Here is an 8,652-nt window from a genome sequence, read left to right as displayed (position 1 = left end):
CAGATTATTTTTTTCTTTACCCAGGGCTGCAGCCCAGAACAAACACAATGCAGTAAATAGCAGGGTTGTCTCAATTTTCTAATTTTACCTTACAGAACTATTCAAGCCAATATATCAATGTAGTAATATCACATACACTAATCAGCCACAACATCAAATCCAGTAACTAGTTTTTATGTTGTGGCTGATTGATGTACATTGCACATATGTAAAAGTGGTTCAACATTTAATGATAAAAAGAACAAATGTAGGGAATCCAATAACTGGCAGCAGCATGTTGTTTCAAAATGCATATAAACAGTTAAGCATAATGGAACTACTGGACAGGTAAAGGTAATATATGTTTTTTATTACTCTGATAGACTTGGATGCTGATTAGTATTTAGGCCAGCAGTTGCTGGTCAGTCAATTTTGAATTTCTGCCTCAGTTCAGTGGTCTGACAGCCCTTAGCCGTGTTTGGTCCACCAGCCGTTCTGAACATTGACAGAATGTCCAGATTATCAGTCTGCTTCTGGTATCTACCTTTATGCCTGACAGTGAAATTGGAATATCTTGTCATTCTATCTTGTCAACTAAGATAAAATTGTGACTTTTGTTTGTTTGATAGTTTTTTTTTTTTGGTAGCATTCAACAACAAAAGCTCCCACCACAGCACTTTGCACATTATCCTGTGATTTGGCCACATATCAATCCCTGCACAAACATTAGGGGAATAGTTAAAGTGAAAACCATTTAAACCATTTTCCAGAGGCAGGTTGCGTCGTCAAAGGTATCTCACAGACAGAACAAAAGATAAAATGTTTTCAGAAAAAAGGTTTAACTACATGCTACTGTATGTGACCGAATCAAAACCGCAGACCCAGTAGAACTGTCAGCTTTTTAGAAAGACAGTACAAACATGAGTGGAACAGAAATGGGGTGAGACTTTGGCTTTCAATGAAACACATGCTAAACTTAATTGCATATCAACTAGAATCAACTTGAATAGTTGACACCTGACTCATACTTGTCTTGGTCAGCCCCATTCATTATCATACAGAGTGAGAATTTGACTCAATTAAGAACTTTAATGAGGAGAGACAACCATGTTAGCTTTAATGAGAAGGATGACTTTGCACTGTAAATCCAGGTGTGGTTGAATTAGCAATCAGTGGTGAATTAATAGGCATCTGAATGGCTTGTGTTCAGTGTTTCTGCTGTGTTTCTGCCCTTGCCCATGTTGTCTGTTTGCTCCATCTGTGTTGTGGATCATGCAGCATAAACACAGATGCCAAATTACAGCACAGTGTCCACCATCCTTTGTACTGAAATTATAATATTTGTCCGAGGCGGCAGCAGCTGCTATATATGTCTGTATGAATACATGAAAATGCTGTTTAGGTCTTGGTTTATTTGCTTCAGGCAACCACGATTTGAACTAGCAGTTGAAACAATGTTTCCTGTCTAACATGGGGATTGCTAAATGAACATAATGTGTGCAAGATGGAAGCAAGAACCATCCCATTTTCTGTCAGTCTTTGGAGTGGCTCTCTGGGCTGCTGCTGTAGGCTCTGATGTCTCACATCAAGCTGCAGAACAGTGAGAAATAAGACACAAGTGATGGTGATGTGCCCTGACTTCTTTTTATGACACACCAGGGACGTCCTGGGAATTGAGGCTCCCGTGGGTTTGTTCTGAAGACACATTTCATTCAAAACACTCAGACAGTCTAGTCATGCTCCAGTCTCTGCACTTGGAAGTTGCTGCTCTGTTTCCATGAATATCAAGGTGCAACTTAAAGCAAGTGGATATGATGATAAGGTGTTAAGTGTGAAATAACTCCCATCAAGATATAATCCCCACACAACGATAATTATCTGCTTGGGGGGAAGATCAATGCTCAAGATGCCTTTTTATTAGTAACTGCGCGGCTGTTTGTGAAAGCTAGATCTGCTCCGGATATATTCCCAAGTTACTGTTAGGAATGCACATATATCGTGTGCTCAAAGCATTTAATAAGGTAAAAGTTATCAACTCCTTTTTGCCATTCTTTTCTGTGGCATCAAGCAATCAGCAAGATTACGTAGTCTAATCACATCCTGTAACCGAGAACTGTCTCCACTGCCCCTGCAGGATTCAGGGATTTCAAAGTCAAGGTAACGTGGACCAAACTGGATTCTAATTAAAGTTGACATCAGGTGCCTTGTGCTCCTTCCCCCTCCTCCTCAGGCTTTCATCTAAATGATTCATGCAGAGAACACCAGGCCTTTCATGCCGTTAGGTCCTCACAAAGGAATAACAACTTGATCACACATAGCATACATAGACAGATTTACAATGACACCGGCACAGTGTCTGTTGCACCCGCTTATATCAAGTTATGTCAGACCAATGCTGAGGCGCTCAGCTGACATTCTGTGTTTTCGCAGGGACGTTTGTGCAGATATTCATGCTGGCAAATGTGAGAGAGTAAATTAAATCAGGGGGCTAAAAATGGTTTTCTAATCAAATCACACCGCCTCATGAAGACAAAATACAACCAAATGTTTAGTTTCCAGGTGTGGTAATTTGAATGGGGTGTAACCTGCTGCGAACCTGACGTGATTGTTTGGAAATGAACGTGACAAGTGTGTGTCGGCCATATGTTGTGGGCTGGAACACTGGCATTGTGAGTTGCTGTGGGTAAAAGCATCTGCTAAATGCCTCACAGAAACATGAAATTGAATCCCTCTCTGAAATTGCAGAGGATACAGGTAGGCGAAATTATTGCTGAATAGAGAGATAAATACTTGGAGGCTTTTTTTTCCCCTTATAAGTGGGGAGAGGATTTATCTCTGTGTGAGAGAGCCTGCCTTGAATTAAAGATGAGCTCCCTCTGCCTTTTTGTCAAGCTATTGTGAACAACACAGCATATAGTACACAATAACTACAGGTATGCAAAAATAGGTTCGGTATAATAGTTCATCTTTATGAAGAAGCTGAACAGACTTACCATGACATGGAAGTGCCTCCAGGCTAAGTGAAAGGGCCGTGCGCTCTTATTTATATTTGAGCTGCACACTGAAAATGTTGCCACTGAAAAACCTGAAACTGAGCTGAAGTTGGGCCGTTAATGAATACTAACAACTTTAGCTAGGGCTAGTAGTTTGGTTTCTAATGTCTCTGCCCTGAAAATCAAAAAGGTTTGTGCCTTTAGAGGGGACTGAAATGTCATCTAACAGTAACATCTAAATGAGTAAGATGCTATGTCGTTAAGCATTTTTTAGATGGGATGCTATTTTGTTTATCACCAAGAAACTGTCTGTCTTAGCTTCTTTGTTTCATAGCAGACAATGACATAATGTGAGAGTCATCTGTTGAGGCGAAGGACGTGAAATGAGCAGCGGCCGACTCATGTCCAATCCATCTCCCTGGCTATGGTGTCTTGCTGTAGGTTATTTTCTTCCTCGCCACTCTGGCCTCACCCCTTATGCTTGACTTTAATGGAGACTGACAGTAAATCACAATTACCCATACAAGACACTTTAAAAATAGTTTAGGAAATTAGGCTGTCCTAATCTGAAGGTTGAACACACGAAACGGCCCGCCCTTAATGGCTTTCTGTGCAGGCACATCATACTTCAGAAGTTCAGAAGACCTGGGTTTGTTTAATCTTTAAACAAACAGTTTGACATTTTGGGAAATACAGTTTTGAGTTAGGTATGAAGCAAGGGTCAACAGCTGGTTATCTTAGCTTAGCATAAATGCTTGTAACAAGGGGAACAGCTCATGTGGCTCTGACCACAAGTTACAAAATCTACCTACCAGCATCTCTATAGCTCACCACTTAATATGTTACATCACAAGTGTTTAATCCATACAAAAGCTAAAGCATGAAAAACAACAATTTAGCAAAATGTGAAGATATTTTTTAGAATTCGTACTTGTTTCGATTCATTCAAATGCTTTATTTTGTTTGAGTGCTTTGATCCACATTACAAAACCCTTGATCTTCACCAGTCATTTGGTTTTGTCATCAGGTTTTACACTTTCATGGAACAAAATTAGAATGACATCCAGTCGCCTGTTGGAAGAAAAAAAAAACCTGAAATAATTTACACAGACAACACTGAAATGGGAACTTATTATCACTTTGCTGTGGAAAGCAGTGACAAAGTAAACCTTGTTTCAGAAATAAAGATTACACTTAAAATACGAAATGTATAAAATTTGCACATCTGGTACATATAGTGTTTCTCAGTGCATTAGTATTAACAATGCAAATTCTATACTCCCTCTGTTTCATTACTGTAACATACAGCCATGAGGCATGAAAACATATGAATACATCACACACAGCTGATAACATTAATATTGTCCAATTAATGTTTGTTCATTAAAATGTAATTGCTCGGCTCTCTGTTTTAATTAAGCAAACATGGAATCTCTATTCCAGATAGTATGTACCCGTAAATGACAAAGCAAATAGATGAAACCCCTAAACCATGACCAAACTACATTTAGTCTATTGCTCTGGGTTGCCTATATACCATAGTTGCCTGCAGTAAAAGAAGGCTAATTTAGTTTAGACACGCACACCCAGTATATAAAGAGAGAGAGAGAGAGACAAGGGGAATTGTGTTTACATTTTTTATTACAAGTGTCAACTCTAGATGAGGAAAAAGTTGTTAAAGGGGAATAGAACAGTGTTTCCATTATGCTTTTCATGTGCCCCAAGACACTTTATTTTCTATTAGGGAACATGAACTACTGTCACCAGTAGAGAGACACAAGAGATTGAAGGTTCCCTGCCACATATCAACTGGAAACTGATATCAAATAAGCTGCCAGAACCATGTTATTTGTGGGTCTGGTTTGAATTGTGAGAGTCAAGTCTAAATAATACCTAAAATTGAGGTTATTTCTTTCTAATTTTGTGGATGATAAGGAGAAAATAAGGCATTTGTTTAATCCTCTCTTCATCTGTTGTGATTGACTGTACTGTATTTTTGCCTCAGCTGCGTGGCATTTTTCTAAGAGCGAGGATCCTATAGCGCCTACCTTAATTATCTTATTTTGGCTGCTTTCATTTTGAATTTGCGATGTGATTTTTGTTTTTAAAGCTGCGTATTATGACAGGTGCTCAAAGGGTTTCTACTCAATTTGTACAAAAGCACAGAGGTAAAGCTCTTCTGACTGGCTTTAAGGTTATTCTACAGATAAAAGGTAATCAAGCAGTTCTGCACAGGTTCTCTTAAACTTTTGTAAGAGCTCGTGTGAGTGTGTGTGAATCAGAGTTTATTTAAGACACATTTGAAAGTCACCTAATGAATGTCACACCAGCTCCTTTGAAAATAAATCAGGAAAAGAAAGCTGTGAGTTCTGCTGGTGTTTTAGGAATATAGGTATAAATTTGAGGATGCATGCTGTCATCGTTGGCATAAACCCACAGGGGTGTAACAGAATTTGCCTTATTTCAGACTTTTATTCCAAAAACTTAGTTCTTTTTGAAAATTTGAAAAACAATCTTATTTCACAAAATATGGCAGTAAAGGTGGAAAATATTACAGACAACATACAACCATGACAGTACAATATATACTGTGTGTACAGGAACAAAACATTTAAATCTCAATATGTTTGCTTAAAAGTAAACAGAGAAGAGTGTAAGGATGGTAATAATATGGAAGTCACACATCAACTTATTCTATTAAATTCCCAGTGGATTCATCTTTTTTTGCAGCTTCTGTAGAGTTAGTGAGAAAATGTAGCTCTATGAGTTCCTGATCTTTCCAAAGCTTTCTTGTCCAGGTCTGCTCAGATTCTAAGAATAGTCAGGGAATCTTGGGACCTTTAACTTCAATGAGCTTTGCATTTCTGTGCAATGTATGAATGCATAAATACAAGATAGGAAATGGTTCAGTGAGAAAGAATATGGGTAAGACTACTGTTGGACTTCTACAGAGGTTTAAGCTCCTGAGTTTAGCTTGCAATTATATGTAAAGTCTAACTCCTCTGTGTAAACTTCATTTTTCAGTTCAAGTCTGAGAAGTTAAATCAGTCACAATTCGCTTGCCTGAGGCAGTCAAGAACAGATTTAAATGTTTGTTAGTTTATTCCCAGAGTTGGTAAACATCATCAACAAGAGTTTGTCTGCGTTTAAGAGAAGCTTCAGCTGCCAAAACGGAACAAAATCAAAAATGAAAAAACTATGAAAAGCTTTAGAACTGCAACTGCAATAACTATTTTCATTATGAATCAATCTGCCCATTTTCTTGATGAATCTTTTGTTGTACAGGTTAGCAGAACATTGTGATAAATTCCCATAACAATTTTCTATTTCCCATAACAAGGTGATGTCTTCAGACACTGTCCAACCAACACTCAAAAATCAAAATAAGTTAGAAACAAAACTAAGTTATTGATGACATAAGACAAAGAAAAACAGGACATCTGGATGCTGGAACCAGAGAGAGTTTAGTGTTTTTTGTTTGAAAATGATGTGAACAATTAAAAGATGGAGTTACATATTCATCTGGTCTGAATGTTCTTAAATCAATACTGAATAATGGTGTATGTGTAGGTCACTGAAGAACTCCTCTATATCTTAAACAATGTGCACAAAATAACATGAACACCTATACAGTGTAATACAATCCATTGCAACATCTTCACAATGTACTGTGTACTCCATGTGTTATGTCAGACAGGTATTATTTCAAATGCAAGGTCAGTTTGTTGGCATCTAAGAGCTTCTGGCAGTGTTGAAGTAGACTGCATTACATTGCAAGGAGTTTCAATTATTTTGTCCACCCTTCACACAGATGTACTACATTTTAATACACCCAGCATCTTTTGTAAACATTAGTTTTGAAGCACCATCATTCTGTTTAATCTGAGAGATGTTGGTAGATCAGTTTTATAATACTGTTGTCAACTGCGTCACAAGTGTCTGATGGGTATATATATATATAAGTAGCTACAGTATGACTCAAAGCTCTGATGGAGACACAGCTGTTTACGATGCTCCTAAACAGAATCACATGTGTCTCAAAGAACAATTAGTTGTGTAATAAGCTTTCAGTGAATCTACAAAATAAGTCACCAAAGGCATATTACTCTGATGAAATCACAGATGTAAATAAAAAAAACTGCACCACTGAATATCAATACGTTTCCTAAAATTACATAATTTTACCATTTTTGACAACATTCACAAAGCTCCTGATATTAAATAATAATTGGAACTTGAATGTTTACAAGTAAACCCATGCATAAACTGCCTTGGACTGCACGACAGCTCAGTGAGGAACCTTGTCACTACAAAAACAATCATAATGCATAACTGCGTTAAATAAACAAACTGCTTACTATTCAGCTGCTTTCAACTAGCACAGTGTGTTGCATTCATACAAACCTGATGTCTTAGTTGGGATGATTTGCACTTGCTGTATTTGCATTATTGTAAAACGCTTCTTCGTTGCAAAGGTAAAAAGCAAAAATGTCTGGCTGAACTCAAGCAATAAAAGAGAGGAAATCAGGGTATGTCCAGAAGGAATATTATTCATATAAAGGGGACAACTGATGAAGTGGTAATAACGGTAAACATTCTGTTCTGCTAGTAGCTACGATTTGCTTCGAGGCAGAGAATCTCCAATGTTTCCCATCATTACTAGAAGCGGAGTCCCCTCCACAGGAGCACTCAGTTTAGAGAGACAAACAAAAGCATGATGTAAATACTCTCAGCAGTGAAGAAGCTCCTCTTCTCTTCTCTCTCCCCTTTCTCCCCATGATTAGCATTTCAAACAGTCCTTGTTTTGCATCAGGGCTTCATGCTTGTGTGCATGCCATCACAGCGTTGCAGGTGGTGGCCTGTCCAACCAGTGGAGTCGAAAAGCAGCCTTTGTGTGTGTGTGTGTGTGTGTGTGTGTGTGTGTGTGTGTGCGCGCGCCTGTAGGCGTGCTTTTGAGAGTGCCTCTTCGTGGTAAGAACTAGTCCAAAGGGATCTGACCTCTTTAGAAAATTCAGAGTACGTCTACAGGACAGCATTGTCTACAAATGCGACATAATCATAAATTTCTCAGTATTTGTGGTCCTGCTTTGATCGGGGAGAGCCACAAGCCACTGACTGAATTCACATTCTGCCTCATGAAAATCCACAAAATCTCTTTTTAAGTGTCTGCCAGCAGGCCCATCCAAACTTTGATTGAGTGCATCACAGTGTGCCCTGCATATCAAGCACTGAAACAATGATACAGACTTTTGCAGGAGCAGTCTGTTTGGACTGGAAAAAAGGTGCTGCATCATTTTATCTAAAGTCAATTGCTAATAGATTGTCCACTCCATGGGATTAACCCCAACTCAAATTGTGTTCAAGCCAAAGGAAATTAAAAATAATGAGTTCCTGCAGTTTAAAACTCAGTCAGGAGATATCTAATTAAATCTATATTGTTCTTGGCTCTATCTGACGGGGCGTTGACTGTCCTCAGAGTCCGGTGTTAGTTAAGGTGACAGCTGCAGGCTGGGACGGGCTTGTACTAATTAGATGGGACCTTGCTACCGTGCCACCTAAAAAAAAAAAAAAAAAAACATATGAAGGTACAAAATTTCACAACTCAGGTTTTGTTAATTTCCCTCACAATTATCACAATATATTTAATACAAGATAAAGCTGAGGGATTTGATAAAATTTG

This window comes from Lates calcarifer, linkage group LG6 (assembly GCF_001640805.2).
Source record: "Lates calcarifer isolate ASB-BC8 linkage group LG6, TLL_Latcal_v3, whole genome shotgun sequence".
NCBI classification, from domain to species: domain Eukaryota; kingdom Metazoa; phylum Chordata; class Actinopteri; family Centropomidae; genus Lates; species Lates calcarifer.
The sequence above is the reverse complement of the archived record's forward strand: the minus strand, read 5'-3'. Positions refer to the sequence as shown.